Raw genomic sequence first — 19,941 nt, 5'->3', positions numbered from 1 at the left:
AGCCCATGGTGAGTAACTCAAGCCCCTAGGGGTTTGGGTATAAAAAACCAGAAACAGCCCTAAGTGCCTAGAGCTCTGGAGAAAGAGGCATAACTGATTCTTTACCCATCGAGGTTTCCAGGATCACAGATGCTCCCACGCCCACCTTTCCCTGATAAGCTCCCACTGCCTCACCGTTCCATTAAAACATATACGATGCAGGACCTGGCTGACGTGTCCTCGTAGCCGGTGATGTAGTGTTTTAAATCTGAGCCAACAGATTTAGGACAAAGCAAGGACGGAGGTGAGAGGGGACTGAGGATGGAAGCGAGCGTGATCCTGATGCACTGAAGGGACCCTGGGCAGCTGTGCCTCCGGCAGGGGCCAGGGCGGTAGGTGATCTCAAAGCCTGGCATGTCCTGTGCGTGGAGGCCCAGGGCTGCCAGGCTGGGGGAACCACCGACGACACCGAGGACAGCGTGAACAATGAATGAAATGTGGCCATTTCTTTTTCTTTCTTCTCCCTCCAGTAACTTACTGCAGTTCTTGCTAAGAGCATGTCTGACCAAGAAGGACAGGAAATACTTATCACACCAGTTTTATTTGTTTCTGTCCCGATGAATTTAAGTGCAGGGGCTGGGACAGAATCTTGCAGCAGGGCGAGTCTACGTCCTGACACTCACCTCCACCCTCCGGGATTCACTTTGTGTTTCCTCTTCCATTTTAGTGGCATCACTGCTCCGTCTCCAGTCAGTGACTTCCTGTTTTCTCAATCCCTCCCTGGGTGAAAACAGATATATTTTATATTTGTGAATGAAACTTAGTTGTACAAAACAATGTTCCCTTTGCCTCTCAGCTGTAATATTATGAGCCAAATACTGTTAAAGAGAGGTTATTGCGGATATTGTCTTATACTCAAGCCTGGTACTGAAGTTCAACCTGTTGTGTTTAAAGGTAATCAGAAGAAATTTCCAGAAAGAAGAGTAGCAGCCGGTGCTTTACTCACGAGACCTCCCCTGGACCATAGATGCTGAGCCCAGTCTCGGAAAGCCAATGTCAGAGCAGCCTGTCCAGGGGGCGAGGACCCCTCGTCCAGGTCTCCAGACTAAACAACTACGGAGGGTGCCCCCAAAAATGTACACACATTTTAAGAAAGGAAACAAACTGTATTAAAATTGTAATAATATATACCAATAACAAAAGATGAATACAAGTCATGTGTACACAGTTTTGGGGCATCCCCAGTATTTCCCTTTTTCCTTCACCTTCCTTTCTTAATGTACACTCATTCCCTCTTCAATCTTGGAAAGAAATCCCAAGACTTCCAGGTGCTGGAAACCCAAGAGTCATTATTCTGTCTTGTCCTGTGTCATCACCACGTCTTGCCCAGTCTCTTCCCTTCAAGCCCAGTGATGAAGATGCTAGACTCCAGGTAAAATGCAGCCCCACCGGGGTTTCTAGGAAGAAGAGAAGAAATGGGAGGTGCAGGAATGACTGAGCCTCCCGGCAATGTGAGTGCTGTAATCAGCCCAGACCACTATAACATGGGCTTAAATAACGGACACATTTTCTCAAAGCTCTGGGGGCTGGAAGTCCCAGATCAAAGTGCCAGGTTGGTCTCAGGACGACCTGTAGACAGCTGCCTTCTCACTGGGTCCTCACATGGCCTTTCCTCTGGGTTCACGTGGAGAGAGAACTGGAGTTTCTTTTCTTCTCCTTGTAAGACCACAGTCCTGTCAGATCAGGGCTCACCCATAGGACCTCAGTTCACCTTCACTAGCTCCCTAAAGGCCCCGTCTCCAAATCCAGTCCCATTGGGGGCTAGGGTTTCAACATATAAATGGGTGGGGGTGGGGCACAATTGCATTCATATCGGTGAGGGAAGGGGCAAGGAGGCAAGGGTTCATGAGTCCAGTGATGGCCGACTAATGAAAATGGTGCTGAGGTGATGACACTGACGGCTATGGTGCAAGTTGACAGATATTAGATAAGCAACAAAATTACGAGAAAAAATAGCGTCCATTTAGCTCTACATGATCGAGACCCGTATTAATTATAATCATTTACTTAAAATTTGAGAGCAACTTGAAAATGAAGGGTATAAAGTGCCCTTGCCCAGTTAAATCACACAACTCACGCTACTCTTCATGTGACTTTTTAAGTCCCACAACATCAACTGATGGATTGAGTGAAACACTGAAAGAATTAATTGCTTGGAAGAGGAAATTGTCAGGAAAGGAAGTGGGGGGAGGGGAGAAGTGAGACAGTCTAATGTGGTGGTGTTTACCTAAGTACTACCTAACAGAGAGAGGGTTATAGCCAATGAAGTCTTATAGCTCATTCATTCATGCATGCATTCATTCCACAAGCTGATTGACTGCTGGAGCTTGATGAATTAGACAAATGAAATCAGGCTGGCATTTTAGCAAGATGCCCGATTGCCCTGAAGAAAGAGTGGGAAGGGGCAAGACCGGAAGCAGGAAGAAGAGTTAGAGGCTGCCGCAGGAATCCCGGTCAGGAATAATGGCAGCCTGAACGACCTGCTGACTTAGAGCGCGATGGCAAACTCAAGGGGTAGAAATTGGAGAGGTAGAATCAGTTCCTTTGTAAAGATAATTGTTAGCATCAGGAAGAGAAACTCAAGCTGTCTACATCCAGGACGACTTCTTCAGATGGAGGTTATAAAAATGCTAGTTAAAATTAATGAGTACTTATCATATGCCTTTATCCCCGTCGTCTTTGTAGCACGGCCAGGGTAGTCAGCAATACAGCAGTTAGGAGTGTGCATTCAAATCTTAGCTCTCTCTCTCACTAGCTGTGTGACCTTGGACAAGTTCTTAACTTCTCTGTGCCTCAGTTTCCTTGACAGCTTCATAAGGATTAGATGAGTTAATATATGTCCCTGACCTCGTGTACTTTTGCTTCTTCTCATCTAGCGCATTCTTTCTTTGACCTTAAGATCAGCTAATTCACCTTCTCAGAAAGCAGGTATGCCAGACCATGGATACTACATTATACTATAATTCTGTTCATTTTTAATCTGTGTTATCCCCAGGGCATAGGTCAGATCCTGGCACATTCTAAGAAATTAATTGTGACGCAGCTGAGAGGTCAGCTACATGGCTTCCCCTAACCACCCCAGCGTTGCCCATACCTGCCGTTCAGTCACTTGCCATCACATACGGGAGCCGTTTCCTAATAACCACTCCTGACGGGGCAATTTAGAATTATTAGTCCATAGACATCAGTTTAACTTTTGAAGGTTATTTAACCATTCGGTATTATTTGCTTAGTATTTATACTTTGTTGCTTCAGCAGCAGGGTCTGTTTTAGGTATTCTGTTTCTAAACAGGTCAGGGGGCAAGGAAAGCTCTGGAAGTCTGGGATGCTTCACCCTCCATGAATCCTGTTGGAGCCTGATTACTGCAATGATATTTGGAAGCATCCTCGTGCACTATTACTAAATATGGACGTTTCAGGTCTTTCCTCCTAGAGAATAATAATTTAAAGCATAATTAATTACATTTTCCATTTGATTTTTAGTACTTTTTAAATGATCATGACACCTGATCTGTCCTATTGATTTTTATTGAATTCGATGACGTTGATAAGTTGCTTTGGGTTCCCTTCCCACCCAGACTTCCCACCATTTCCTTGTGGATGGGGGCTTTCTGAGCCTATGTTGGGACCCCTCACCCAGCCCCTCCTGCTGTAAGGGCTCAGTCATAAACCCCCCCCCCATTCTTCTCTGTCATCTTGCTCGCGGGGACTTAGTAGCTAAATCTACTAGTAGCTTCTAACTCATAGCTTTTATTACTTTAGAGAAAACTGGTTTTCTTCAGTTTTTAAATGGCAATGTTCTCCAATGGCTAAAAGGCCTGGCTAACTTGAAGAGAAATGTCAAAATGCTTACATAACTAGGACCGGAGGCTACATTCGATGAAGTAATCAATAGGCTGAACTTCGGGAAACATTACCTACGGAGCACAGGTACCTGCAGTAGATAGCAAAAATACTTAAAGGATGAATCATCCAGGATAGAGGAATTGTAAATATAGATCACCAGAAACAAAGTAAAATCAAGATTCAGTTATTATACATCAGTTATTATAAGAATGAAGATGATGGAATTATCAAACTAACTGGAAATGTGGGGGAACGTCATTTTTCTCAAAAAATAGTAAGGACTGGATTCAGGAGGGGACCCGCATGGTGCAGACCAATGGGATTCCCTGATACTGTTTTATGCCTTTTTCAAAATGCACCATGAGAAGGGACTCCTCTTCTCAGATGTAGCCAAATAAATTAGAATATCGGAGTAGAAGGGTTGATTTTCCAAAAAAAGGATAAATATAAATTATCAAAATATAAAGACAAATTTCCAAACTGGATCTCAAAAGAGACACAAAATTGAAATAGACCAATTATTATCATTGTCAACCTATTACCCACCCCCCCAAAAGACTTCCAGATCTAGACATTTTCACAGGAAAAGTTTACCAAACTTGTAAGAAAATATTACTCCAATGTTATTTAAGCTGATAAATAGAAAAGTTTAAACAAAAAGAAAAGTCAGAAATTCTTTTCGGGAAGACTAAATTCTTGATTCCAGTAACCTGGTAAAGACACAATACACACACCTATTACAGATACATTTCTATTCTGAACACAGAGTGCAAAACCTAAATAAATTAGTAGTGAACAGAATCTAGCAACACATTAAAAGAATAATACATCTTGATCAAGTAAAGTTCATAGCTAAATGAGGAAACTGTTTACTATTAGGATATTAATACAATTTGCCATATTAAGAGAAAAAGATCATATAATCATCTCTATAAATGCTATAAGGCATTTGATAAAACTCAACATTCTGAAATTTTAAAAATCTCAATATGTAAGACAAATATATAAAACTAAAGATATATAAGCGTACACACATTATACTTAGTGGAGAAATACTACATGCATCCCTTTTAAAATGAAAATCAAGGCTATCAGCATCACAATTATTAAAATTGTTCTGGAGTTATTAGCCAATGAAATCAGGCAAATACAGGAAAAATATACAAAACTATAAAATAACAAATATTTGGAATTAATTTCTGATGATGGATTTGAATACAGAGAAAACCCAAGAGAACTGACTAAAACTTATTAGAAACAGGAAAAAAATACATCAAATTAATATAAATCCATCACCCAGTGAGTAAAGAACACCCGTTAGCAAATATAATGGAAGGGGGACCCATTCTGCAATTCCAGCCACCATGATGGAAATACCTGGAGATAAACACTACAACCTAAGGACAGGCTCTTTTTCCAATGTGAATGCTACCAAGGGACTGTGATGAAGACTGCTTATCTGTCCCTCATTGCCCACTTCCTCCTCAGTCATGCAGCCCCTAGATTTCAGCTGGGCACACAGCCATCCAGAATAAAACCTCTGCTTTGCAACCTTGCTGGCAGTGAGTCTGACCATTTGGCTAAGTGCTAGCCCATGGAGGCCAGTGTGAGTGGGCTGTGCTAGTCCTGGGAGGGGTCCTCACAGAGAGGAGGTGGTGTCTCCGCTCTCTGTCCTCCTCCCTGAGCACATGGAGGTGGATGATGCTGGAGTGGCCATCGCGTCCACCAGGCAGAAGCTGTGTGGGCGACAGTGGAGTGGCAGAGAGTTAGAAGCAATGGTGGCATGTAGCCACGGTAGAGCCCTGGACAGACCTGTCTGTGTTCATGGGAAAATACTCTCGTTTAAGGAGTTATTTTGTGCCTGCTGTCAATCACAGCTGAATTTAATCTTGACGGAGAGACCCAAAAGAAGACCCAAAATCAAGACAGGCTGAAGCAGTTGTTCCTAATAGATCTCCTTCCCACGTTTGCTGATTGCACACCACGTCCCAACCTCCCAATCGTCCATCTCCCCATTCCCCACAAGAATATGTATTTCTATTTTGTATTGTGTTGTAACATTTGCAAATATTTTAAAATAAATAACCTCTTAACCCCAGTTCTAATCCCTTTCTTCATGGCCCCAGTGTGACCCAAGCATCCATCCTCCAATACTGGTCTGACTTGTCTCCCTAAATTACAGACGCGATCCTGCAGGCCCTGTGTTTAAATTAAGATCACCCGTCAGTCTCCACCACTTCAGACTCCGTAAATCCTTCATAGTCAGGCCCTTGGCTCTTTCCTCCGCTTCCCTCCCAATCTACCCCAAAACCACCCAGTTTCATCCCAGCGGAATGCGCGGCTCTTCGGTGGCTCCGTGGCCCTGTGCCCGCTTCCCAGCCGCCTGGAGTGCCCAGGTCTGCCCTGCTTCCTGCACCCATCTCAGCTCCTGTTAGGACCACCTCCCTGAGGAGTCCTTCCACGCCACACCTCCATCCCCCAAACCAAGTAGATGCTCCTCTTCAGAGTCCTGTTCTGGCTTTCCTTAGTTCCCCGACATGACCTCCAAACGCTGCCAGCACTGGTTTCTCATCTTCCTGCCTCCACTAGAACACACACTCCTTGAGGACAAAGACTAGACCGTGTCCACGTTTGTGTCAGTAATAGCAGCAAGTTGAGTGGCGTAGCAAACTCTTAAAGTAACTACTGGACGACTTAGCCAATCTCCAGAGCAGATTTTCTCAAACCCTGAGAATCCACAGGCCAGCCTAGAAGCCTGCCTTGGCCCAGTCTGCAAAGCACTGCATTGGAAGTTAAATAGCATCACTTTAAATGATCACTGAACATCATCAGTTCATTCAAAGAACAAATACAGAAGCTAAAACTGAAGAGTCGTCGTGGACATGGTGAGGTCATCCAGATGGGCATGAATAAGTCTATGGGTTTTGAAAAATTGTTAGCCAAATAAATTATCCAACTATAGCCAAATGAATACAACTTTAACATACTTTCATGACCATTGCACACTCCTTAAATGCATGTCGGTGGATTCCTATTTGAGAAGCAGGGTTATTTAGTATTCCTTTAAGAGTCACATACCCGTTACCCCAGAAAACGGCACATTCTGCAAAACAGATGGGGACATGGTTTCATAAATGCCTCTATCCCATCGGGAGGCTCAAGTTAAGAACTCCTGCTTCGATGAAATTCCCCAAAAGGCCTTCATCTGCTGTTGACTCGGGGAGTGCAGGCTGATTGAAATGCAATGGATCAGTAGCCTTTCATCCCAACAGAATCATCATTGGGCCAGGAGCCAACCTTTAGGAAGCAGTCGGTGCGTTTAATGGCCTGTCCAATTTTACTAAACCATCTATGACTTCCCGAAGCATCACCCCCAAGGCTAAACACCATGTGAAGAACTTTTATTCTGGACCCAGGCTGACTAGGGCTTAGACCTGAGTTCAGCCCACCTTCTCTAAAAGACCCCCGTCAAAGGCCTCCAAAACATTACATTTCCTGGGGTGGCTGTACATCACAATGCACCTCTAGACCATCAGAAGTTTAAGTGAGAAACTCAAACACCTAACCGAACACAAGAAGCCTCCAGGACAGAGAGCAGAGAGAACCTAGTCCGAGAGGATTTGTCTCCCATGACACTGGAAAGACAGGAGGATTTCCTGGAAACGAGGTGCAGCCAGTGTCTCCCAGCTGGTATGTGTAAGACCCACACTTTGTGGAGTAACTCACTAAGGCAGCCATAATGTACGGAAAAGCAAAATCGTTGCCTGGAAGAGTCACCAGGACAAGTACTCAGGTCAGTTCCATGTCGACGTGGAAGAAAGGAACCTCAACAACGTAAAGGCATATTTTGATAGTTAACATGTAGTTAATCACAGCATGCCTCAAAGGATGCAAGCACATTTTACACACTCAGATGAATTTCACAAAGAAAGCTAGTTCTAAAATTGCGGTTTTGAGCAGCCATGTGATAAAATGCCTTTTCTTCCTGACATTTAACTCTGTAGTGTGGTCAGGTCATGAGCTTTAATTCTACATTTTCTTATTGGTAAGATGACAGCATGAAATAAGCCACAGCATTGTACACGGGGAGGGGGGGGCGGGGGGATCAAGTGCTTAGGGGTTCAGGTGTTGCCATAGGTCTTTAGTTGGGGAATAACAATCAGAACTTAACATTCATCCTTTCAATTCTTCTAAACAGAATTCTCTCACGTGCCACCATCTTGTTTATATAAATGAGATCAGATAAAATGAATTAACTCTAATATCATTAGATCATATAAATGACATCAAACACATAATTTTACTATTATAATCATCAAAATTTTATAGCAAGCAGTAGAAAGGACTTAAAATAAATGCTTATTTCACTGGTGTCCACTGAATTGATTAGAACATATGTGAGCAAGACAGTAAATTTATTCCAGAAAGAATGTAAATAACTGGCTACTTTTTAAATTATATTCGACTGCAACTGTATATTGACTATGACTTAAATTAATATTCTAGGACTTTAAAAAATATGGTCATGCTATTCCTGTTGAAACGGCTTGCTACAACAGGCGTGACCCTTCCCTCTGTCTGAGATTACACTATTATTGTGTACTTATAAGTGGTCATAAATTTTTATGACAAGCGCTGATGGAAAATATGTCAGAAGAAGATAATGATACATGTACACATCGGTTAAATAGTAAAAGGAGCAAATCGCGTGAGTAAAAGTTATGGGCATATAAAGAAAAAAATGTGGAAATAGCAGGAAAAAAAAGAAGTGAGAAAGAAGAAATTTAAGGTGCACAAGGAAAAGAACATGAATTAGGACAATAAACAATGTTCATGATAAATGTGAGGAAGAGGAAGAAAGAGAAAATGGAACATGAAGAAGGCGGAGCTACAATTCTCAGGTTGCAAACACCACAGCACAAGGGAAAAGAGAGAGAAGAGACCAAAAGATACGGGCCGCAAGGACCAGAGTGGACAGTGGGCACCCCACCCAAGTCGTCCTTGCCAGCCCCGGTTGCTGCAAGTGTTGGGGTTTGCCCTCTCTGCTAAAAATGACCAGGAGGTCCTGACCTCCCCCAGGGGTCACCTTCAGCCAGGAACTGATTCTAAAGGCCAGCCCTTTGTATTGTCATTCATGCTTTGGAGCCATGGTGTGCAATAGAAATAGAATGAGGGCTAAATATGTAATGTAAAATTTTCCGACAGCCATATTTTAAAAAGTAACAGAATAGATTCCAGAAATAGACCCACACAGACAGCCAACTGAACTTTAGCGAAGGTACAAAGGCAATTCAATGGATGAAGGTCTTAGTACAACTGGCCATCCATACACCAAAAAGGAAAAAGAAAATGAAACTCAACTTCACACCCTAAATAAAGAGTAATGCAAAATGAAACAGACACCTAAATGTAAACACCAACTACAAAACTAGAAGAAAACAAAGAAACTCTCTGTGATTGGGGTTAGCAAAGAGTTCTTATGTAGATATGACACCAAAAACACAATCCATAAAAGAAAAAAGAGAAAACTGATAAATGGGACTTTTTCAAAATGAAAACTTGCTCTGTGAAAACACTGTCAAGAGAATGAAAAGACAATGCACACAACTTGGAGAAAATATTTGCAAATCACATGTACGACAAAGGCATAGATGAAGAACTCTCATAACTCAACAGTAGGAAAATATAACTGAATTTCAAAAGTGAGCAAAATACTTGCATAGACATTTCACCAAAGAGGGGATGTGGATGGTAGTAAGTAACTGAAAAATGTACTCATCACATCATTAGCGATTAGGGAATGCCCACGAAAGGACTAGGAGACAGCAGTATACATCTACTAAAATGTGAAGAAAGAAACCTGACAATTCCAAGTGCTGGTGAGGACACACAGCCATGGGAACTCTCCCATATTCCTGGTGCGAACGCAAAATGGTGCCACTACTCTGGAAAACGATCTGCTGTATCTTATAAAGTTAACCACACACTGAACATGGGACCCAGCACCTCCACCCCAAGAGGGAACAAAGCATACGCCCATACAACAACTTGCACACAAATATTCACAGCAGCTTTACTTGTCACAGCCAAATGCCAGAAATCACTTACACCTCAGGTTCTATTCCTAAGGTTCCTGATTTTCCAGGTGGTGACGAGTCATGATTAAAGCATGAATAGATAAACAACTGAGAAAACAAGTGCTAAAAAGTATAAACAGAGCAATAAAAAAAAATGTAGAATTGCAAAGAAGTCACAAAGAATACTATCTAACTTGTATTTATGTAACCTCTTTGATACAACTTACTTTTTAGGCAGGGGACAAATAAAGATGTTTAAAGGGATGAAAACGTAAGAATGGGATTATTTTAAATAAATGGCTCTCTATAAGCCACTCTGGAGAACAGGTCGGCAGTTCCTTTCAAAATTAAAAACGCTCTTACCACCCAACCCAACGATTGCAATCTGGACATTTATCCCAAAAAAATGAAGACGTACATTCACACAGAAAGTTTTATATGAATGTCCATGGATGCTTTAGTTGTAAAAGGTGAAAATTGGAAACTACCCAAATGTCCTTTGATAGGTGAATGGTCACACCATCCACACCATGGAAAACTTCTCAGCAATAGAAAGGAACAAACGTGCTCCAGCTGAATCTCCAGGCAATTATGCTGGGTGAAAACAGCCAATTCTGAAAGGCTATCCACTGTATGATTGTATTTACGAGTAATCTTAACTAGCCTGTCATATGATCCCGTCTGGCTTTTTCCAATCTTTCTTAAGTCCCCTCCTGAATTCCAAACACAAAAGAAGCCTCAAAACTTCTTCTTGGGAGCTTTAAAGATCTTGTTCCCGGCATGTGTAGTCAGTTTGGCTCAAATACACTCATAAAAATTCTCTACAGGTTTGGACATTTCTTACATCGACATCAGTGAGATTCAGTTAAATTCATTTTCCCATGATCTGTATTAATTATTATAGGAAAAGCGTGCAGGAGCGTTCAGTGATAAAAGCAGCTTGATTAACTCACCATCTTGATTAATTCATGTGGAGATAAGACCATTCAGATCCTTGTGGCCGATAGACCATTTAAATGCTTGTGGCTATGTGGGGGCAGAGCCCCAGAAAGCAGTTTCCAGGCTCTCGGCCTCACGTTGAAAGGTGCTGGCTCAGGTAGTAAATGGCCATCAACTGTGATTGCATGGCCATCAGCTGTGGCTAGTTGGCCGTCAGCTATAACCAGTGAGCCATTGGCCACTAATATAACTGCTGTGGCTACGCTAGCAGAAAAGAGAAAGAAATGGGGGCTAGCAAGAAGATGGTGGCTGAGCTAGCAAGAGCGGATTGCAGAGAGGCGGATGCCGCCAGTGAGAATATAGTGGTATGACTCCCCCATCTATGGCTCCGTGGGTGCTCCTTTTTGGCCTCACCATGCCCTGCATTCTTACGAGGGGAGCAGGAGCAGAGACCCCGCAGGCCGCCCTGCATTACAGGCTATAAGTAACAAAAGTCCCTATTCTGAATAACTTTAAAACGAGTACATGTCATCCTGTCTCACAACAGCAAGTCTTACTCTGAGGCATAATAACAGATAGGGCTGCTGAGTAACGGTGTCAAGGGTTCAGGTTCTCGTCATCACTCTGGCCAGTCCTTCCCCGCTGTGTTTCTTTCATAGACTTATGAAACTTCTCCAGAACATTCCACCTCTCCCCTACTCCCCCAGGAGCCCGCCATGAGCCTGCTCACCCAGAGGCATGTGGTAACGACGATGGCCTTGGACTCATGGGATGTCTGCCCTGAGCTCTGGGCCACGAGGGAGAGAACGCACGCTGTTAGAAAGGAGAAAGCGGGCAGGCTGACGACACGTAGGGTCGAAGGCGAGGAATAAGAGGAGAAGGACAGGGGACTTGCCACCGATCAAAGGAAAGTCCCTTAAGCTTAAGGACCACCTCTGGGCCACAGCACAGCACTGTGGAAAGAGTCCCTCTCATTGGGGATCTGACAGAACTGGGTTCAGAGTCCAAAGCAGCCACTTAACGGGAAATTTCACCTTAATTTATGTAAGCTGGCTAACATTCGTTCTCTTCACACGTTCAGCAGGGATAGTAGGAACCCAAGTGGATGTCAGAACTCAGCAAGGAACAAATAATAATGGCAGCCACGTGTGCTGAGCATGTCTGGGCTGGGAGGCACGGTCCCTGTTGCCCCCTATCAACCGAATGAAGCTGGCACCTTGCTATCCTCATCCCATGGGCAGTAAACTACGGTTTGGAGATGTAAGTAACTTGCTCAGAGTCACACGGTCGGTGAGAGGCAGAGCAAGGGGAGAAGGCAGCCTGACTCCAGAGCCCCTGCCGTGTCTCCACCGCTGCCTTTCGAATGCCAAGCCCGGGTGACGCCAGGCCCTCAAAACGTGCTCCTCCTTCTAAACTGCAATCCATCAGCCTCAATCACGGCCACTCCTGTGAGCAAAACAGCAGTGCCGTGTCCTGTGCCTCGGTTCTGTTCTCCGTGGACTTCCTCTCGGTCCTGACACCGATGACGGACACACCTGTGTCATCTCTGTTACCTGAATACACTAAAAAGGAAGAAGGTGTGCAAAACATGGGCTTGAGGTAACTAACCCACGAGAGAGAGAGAGTTAAAGAGAAATGGCTCTACATTTGTCAGCGTAAATTACATTTTAAAATATCCAGTGTGTGTGACAGCCGCGTTGGACAGCTCAGTGGTGGCACAGGGGACACAAGACACATTCCTACAATTTTCAAGGCTAATTATTGCCTAAGATTCATAATGTAAGTACATACCCTCATTTTTATAGAGAAAGATCCTCAGGCTGAGACTCTGCATGACCCACATCCTCTCACACAGGTAGTCTGTGTGGACAAGGCCTGTGGCGCAGTCCAGGCAGCTGTCACATTCCAGTCATGTCACAAGCCTCGCCAAGGCCTGAGCTCCACCATCTTCCTTCCATACAGCCAGGCCCTCGGCTGACAGATTCATTCGTCCCAGTAGCTTCACCAGAGGAATAAATGGCAGACATGCGCATGAATAAATAAACATGAAGTCCTATTTATATCCAAACCCAGGATATAAATTCTTTCCTTTCGTCCCTAGGGCAATCTCGATGCCAGTCCGCCTGGGCACAGGCCCGTCCTGGTTCCTGCCCTGTCACTGTGACATGAACAGTTCCCTTTCCACTGGATCTCAATCACCCCCGTGTCTGCTAAGCTGACTCGCCTGGGTTTTTCACTGGCCTTGTACTGTGGGTCCTACTTCCTGACAGGGCCTGCGTTTCTTTGTTTATGTCTACTTTTTGTGAAAGCACTCTTACAATTCGGCAAGCTTCTATATTTTATAATCCTCCCAGAGTGTAAAAAGCAGAACCTAGACAAGAACTCAAGTTTCCTACCTTCCGATTACAGATTTGTTCCACTTTATTATTACAAAGTTTCATGACACGTAACACGGATTTTGTAAGAACCATAATCTGCAAATATTTACTGAGTCCCAGGCTCGCAGCTCAAGGATCCTTCAGTCTAGGGGGTAATGGAGACACGCAAGCAGGTGACCCCAGTAGCGTGTGTTTCATCACGTGCTGGGAAAAGCACAGAATACAAAGGGAACACCCGGGCGTGTGCTCCTAGCCAGTCTGGAGAATGAGGAAATCTTAACCCAGAGCCAGGAAAGGGTTTGATGTTTGGGGAGATTCATTCCAAGCTGAGGGGACATTATTAGTGAAGAGAGGGAAGAGAGAGCCCAGCCTGCTCAGGGGAGCATCAAGTTCATTCTGATGAGGCTGAGACAAGAAACACAAGTGAAGTTTGCAGTTTGTGCCATGACAATCGTAATCACTGAAAGGAGTTCAGAAAATTTTGGGAAGGGATTCAAAGGTGCATTGAACCAAGGAGATAGGTGTATAAAAATGACAAGGACACAGTCCCTGGCTCCAGGGAGCTCCTCGCCCCTTGGGAGAGACAGATCCAGAAATAAATCATTACAGGACAATTTGTTTAGTTTTAAATATAGTGCACACAAAGGGCTGAGGGGCCCAGAGGAGGAAGCCACTGGCACTGCCTGGGAGAAGAAAGAAACGCTTTGTGGAGGTGACAATTGAGCAAGATGACAGACGAGTGGGTGGCAACCAGTCCTGGCAGAGGGGTGGCCCCTAGGGCAGACCAGGAAAGGCACCTCAATTCATTGCCCAATATTAAATTAAGCCAACGTTTGCTATGGTCTTTACATTTCAATCCTCAGGAATTTGTCTCCTCGCCTTACAGTTAAGGGATGTTACCTTGTAACTTACAGCTCTCTTTCACGGATTTGAATGTTTGTTTACAGAGAACACCCTATCTGGTGCATTCTGTACACTTTTCAGAAGTATTTGAGTACCGGGAAGCTCTGCTCCTTTCTGGAAGCCATAATCACAACATCAGAAGCAAGTAGGACAGTGTGGGCTGGACCTGGGTGGGGCCCATCTGTACCCACCCAGGCTCCCCTGACAAACTGAGTCACAAATCAGTTGTCCAAGGCATGGGATTAGAAAGAAAGAATCTTCTTTCTCTTTAGCAGCATCCAACTTTGCAAAGGATTCATCTGGAAAGAACACCCCATGTACTGTGTTCTTCATATAGTCCAGCAAGTCCATCACTCCTGCATAGAAAATCGTGGGCTCACAGGATCCTCAGGGTTTTCTGTACCAGACAAGGTGAGGCTGAGTTTCCCTGTCTGCTGACAGCACAACACCCCGGTCACTTTGGAGAGAGGTGAGGTCAAGGTGGAGTTACTAGATCAGCAAGTTCAGTGATGTGTGGTAGCCATTGGGGAAATGTTGAAATAGGAACTATAGAAATGGGTTGAAAATAAAGGGATAGGCGGTGACTTATCAGGAAAACTCACACACACACTCACACACACACACACACACACACACACACAAAATGATGTGAGAATAGCAATATGAATAAAACATAACATGGAATTTAATACCGAAAGTCAGAAGGTTGTTTGGTAATAAAAAAATAATAATAATAAAAAGAACACGACAAAGATATTATAATCATGAATCTTTTGGTGCTAAGTAACATAGCAGTAAACATATATGAAAAAAAATCTTACATATGTAAAGGTATTTTTTCTCATGTCTGTAAAACTCTTATGGTATATTTAAGCTAGTTTTTAAAATTTTAGTGTTAATTTTCATGAATTGTCCAAGAAGCTAAAATTATATATATCTTCTGTCATTCCACATAACACCAATATTGTTTTTAAGGTTATTTCAAATGGAGTTTGCTGTAGTGATGTTTTTCATCCACTAACCTTAGAGTCTTCTCTGTTTGACAATCTGCATCCTAAGATAAGAGACATTATCCTCTATGGACTGTAATAATGCACCAGCACCAATCACACTATTAAATGACAGGCAAATAAGCAGCAGAAAATGCTGCTCCTGTCAACATGGAGTAGAGGGGTCTCCAGACAGCAGAAGGCACAGCTGTGAAAGATGGTGCATGTCTGCACCTAAACAGACCTGCAAAGGTCTAAGCAAGAAGGACACACGAGAAGGGGCCGAAAGAGTTCACTCAGGTAGGGAAACTTTCTGCTCATCAGCTGTGTGGTGCAGGATAACGCTTTTTCTCAGGATGTAAGTAAAAATGTAATTAGGTTCCAAGAACTGGCTCGAGTTTTTCTCTCATGCTGTGGTTTCTCTTAAAACTGTTCCCCTTTTTAATATGATCCCCTGGCTCATATTAAATTGCAAACATAAATTCAACAAACAATCACAATGGTTTTAAAAAGGAATGGGAGGCCTGGAATGTTTGCTTGTTTCACTAAATAAACTAGAATCTATCTATCTATCATCTATCTATCTATCTATCTATCTATCTATCTATCTATCTATCTGCCTATCTATCTATTTATCTATCTATCATCTATCTACCATCTATCCACCTATCTCTCTATCTATGGATCCTTGCCTCTGACCTTCAGAGAATGCCACTGTAAATCTCTGTCTTCATAACAAATACTATCCCCCTTTTTACTTTATCTGTTTTCAAGCAGAAAAAAAAAAAGTAAAACCAACTTCTGGTTTTTATCACTTTGAGATAAGAACAATGCATAAGCAAAAGTATAGACTACTTAAAAATGTAAATTATAGACTACTTAAAAATGTTTAAAAGGAAAATTACCCTTATAGGCCAAGCATATATTATTTTTGCATCTCTTTCCATCTTCTTGTCCATAGTTAGTTTTAAACATACTATAAGTGCAAGTTTATATTCTGCTCTTTTTTCATTTACTATCATAACATTTTCATAAGTGTTCATGGGTATCACTGTTTTATAATAGTGACTTATTTCTGTACTAGATATTTTCGTTACTCTCACTGTTTTACTGTTATAAATGGGGCTGTAATAAATATCTTAATGCTAATAGAACAGGAATGTTTAACCAGAGGTTAACAACCTTTTCATAGGGTTGTCATTCCAGTGTGTGTGTGTGTGTGTGTGTGTGTGTGTGTGTGTGTGTGTGTGTTGAGATGTTACATTGGAAAAACTTTAATGTCTTTCCATCTTTAAATTCTGTGATTCCCTCCACCTCCAGAGAAACCCCAAGTGGTCTCACTATGAGCCAATCAGACACCCAACGTCCAAACACACCAGGGATATTTACTGTGGACTTCTCAAATCTAATCAGGGCCATGAGGGATTTCAGAATCACAAAGACAAACTTAGGGCACAAACTGTTGTAACTATTAAAAACTATTGAAGACGAAAAATCCTGCAGGGTGAAAAGCCGATGTCTAAGCTTCCGTAGCCCAAAACGGAAACGCAGTGAAATTCCCGCCTTGCTTGTTTGTCCCAGCAGGTCAGGAAGGCATAAGGAGGAGAGAAGCTCACGCACAGAATGGGACAGAGCGACAGGCGGTGGCGAGGAAGAAGATGAGCACACACTCAAAACTTCCTCTGATCGCGACTGTGAGTGACACTCACTCCCGGGTGTCACCCAAACACTTCTCCTGAGCTTGACCCTCCCAGGATGCAAAGACCATGCGGAGTTTGTTCTATTAGCAACCACCTGATTCTGGAGAAGCTATAAATAACCCAAGATATAATTTCTAGAATACCCATTATGTTGTTGTGTTACTTTGACTCACGTAAGCCTCACAGTTACTCCCATTGAGGAGTTTTTTAACCTGTTTTTTGTGACATCCATCTAAACCCGTTATGTTGGCAATCAAAGACATGCATCTTCCCTGATAAACCAGCATCCTATCTGGAGAAGGACGGAGAAAGGAAAACGAAGAAAACATGCTCATCCCTACTGCCATCTTCAAGAAGCTGCAAGTAGTCCATCAAAGAAATAAAGCCAGAGAGAATAATAAATTTCCTAGATACACGGGGGTGTGACCTGACCGGACTTGCATTTTGCAAAGATCAGGCTGGATGCAACGTAGAGAATAAAACAGAGGGTAGAGATCAGGGGCCAGGAGAACTGTGAAGAGACTTTTCTTCTGCTCTGACCCCTCTGTTCAAGCCGTTTCTTATCTCCCACTGACCTCAGGTCATTTGCATCACCCATCTGGATCTCCTACTCATCTGAAAGCAAGCTTGTCATTGTAAGGTGGAGAGACGGTCAAGCTTCTCTTCTCCTCATGAAGTCACTTGTCCCTCACATTTCCTTATCTTGTCAATAGCCACACATCCCATTCTCTGAGGTCATGCAGGCTCGAAACTTCAGTCTCTTGTGGCTCCTGTCTCTCCCTCCCTTCATCTTCCCTTCTCCCCCTCTCCCCACAGCCTACCTATCCTTCACGATCAAGTTCTTCATGTCAACGCCTACATCCACCACAACTTCTCTAAGTTTAAAACAAATTCGAAAGACGCCCTGGGAGTCAGAAAGAGGAAATTATTAGAACCCCACTCGGCCTCTCCCTTTCCACACCCATCTCCTCTGCTTCCTTGACTCTGTATTTTCCTTGATGTTTATTTTAACTGATTTCTTAAGAGGACAAGGGAGGGAAAGGGAAGGAAAAGAAATGCCTCTGTAACTGAAGCTGACAGGGACCAAATTACCCAGGTACTCGGCACCCACAGCAGGACACTCACCTATCAGTGCTTCTGACCAACAATTACAGTATTCACCGTGCACTTGGCATTGCTCTAAGTTCTGTCGATTTATGAACTCACTGAACTCTCACAGGACCCCCATAAAGAAAGGTGAGGAAAGCAAGACGCAGAAGGCAGTTTTTTACTGCCTGTGATCACACAGCTGTTAACTATAAAACCTGAATTGAGCCCCAAACTTTCAGGTCATCTCCAGAGCCGTGTGCTCGGCCACCATTAGCTTGTGCTGTTTCCAGACATTTCCAGAACCTTCCTCCAGTGTCTCGCACAACCTGCCCTCACCAGCAGTCTCTTCACCCCTGGGCTCCCTGGTCCCCCTTCTCCCAGCCCAGACTCCATTTGGAAGTGATTTCTCACTCTCTCTTGGACCATCTGAACTCTCATAGCAATTTTTCTGCTAGGGTACTTATTACTTTCTATTTGTATAGGCTACTCATGTCCTCCAGCCCTGGAAGTTTCCTCCAGGTATTTCTAGATCTTCCCAGAAAAGGAACCACCCGCCCTCAGAGCCCACCGCCAGCCAGCTCCCTCAGGCACGGCCCTCGGCCTCCTCAGCCTGCTCCCTGGGCCGGGCCTGTCACAGCCGTTCCCTGGTCCACGTAGTGGAGAGAAGGAGGCCTCCTCTTTGATCCATTAATCTGCTGGATAAATACCGGGGGCCTCTATGTACCACCTCCTACTTGGGCCCTGAGGATACACGTGTGGTCATACAGATGAAAACCCCTGCCTTACAACTTTCATGTAGCAAAGAGAGTATGCATGGAAAAGGGGCCACATGTTAAACCTGACAAGCTCAGGTGACTGAAAACAAACACATAAGATGGTCTGAACCATAAAATGCTCTAACTAAAAGTGAGTCATGGCCGGTAGTCACATCTGTGCCCTGTAGCTTCCTTAAAAAGGTCAATCTTTACCTTAAGTGAGCCTGTCTGTGGTCTTTTTGCATCTAAGATAACATACCCTTGGAATATCAGAGAAATATCTTTCTCCAGACCCCCCCAGGGGACACAACCTACCAAACCAGAGCAGGAGACTACAAAATCCCTCATTGTTATCTTGTTCCCCAAATAATATTATCTCCATATGCTATAAAATGCTATTAACTATCCTATATCTACCAATGTAAAAGAAGTGTGTGTCTCTCCATTTTGCTTTTTATCCAATCCCAAGGATTTCCCCCCAACTTTGGTTTCTCCCATCCCCTTAATCTACAACCAATGGATTTCATGTAACCCTCCTCCTTTGATTGTAATGTATAAAATAAGTTGCAAAATGGCCATTTTCCGGAGCATTTTCTCAATACGTTGAGATTTTCTTCCTGGCAAGTGTCATCAGTTTGGCTCAAATAAACTCTTACAAGTGTTCTCTTAAGCTGGATGTTTTTTGTCAACAAGAGTCAGGTAAGAAACATAATAATAAGAAACTGCATAGTGTGCTAGAAGGAGAAAGTGCTATGGAGAACAGTGAATCAGGGTTAGGGAAGGAAGTCCCAGAGGGGTTGCAATTTTGAGTGAGTGGCTGGGGCGGGGGGAGGGGGGGCAGAGGGGGCTCTGAGAAGGTGACATACTTGCAGGAAGTGTGGGAGCTGGCCATGTGAGTACGGGTACTCCAGGAACAGGGAGCATTCATGCTCAGCCCTGCAGGGGGTGCCCCTGGGTGTGGGTGTGCATGGACGGCCCTGCAGGCCCTGGAAGAACTTCGCTTCCACTCAAAGTTAAAGAAGCAGTCAGGCAGCGGTTGTGGGTTTTGAGCACTGGACCCCACTGAGGATTTAAACCTGGTTTATTATGCCTTGTTTATCTGTCTCTCATTCTAACCCAAATCTTCTACCTCAGGAAAGGAACTCAACGCACGATCTCTACAACGCCCGCTCCCTCCTACTCCTCCTGTTCATTCTGTGCCTTCACTTCAACTGACTCTTCGTTCC

The sequence above is a fragment of the Rhinolophus sinicus genome, chromosome 4, assembly GCF_057876585.1.
Source record: "Rhinolophus sinicus isolate RSI-liver-muscle chromosome 4, RSI-T2T, whole genome shotgun sequence".
Lineage (NCBI taxonomy): Eukaryota > Metazoa > Chordata > Mammalia > Chiroptera > Rhinolophidae > Rhinolophus > Rhinolophus sinicus.
Note: the sequence above shows the minus strand (reverse complement) of the source record.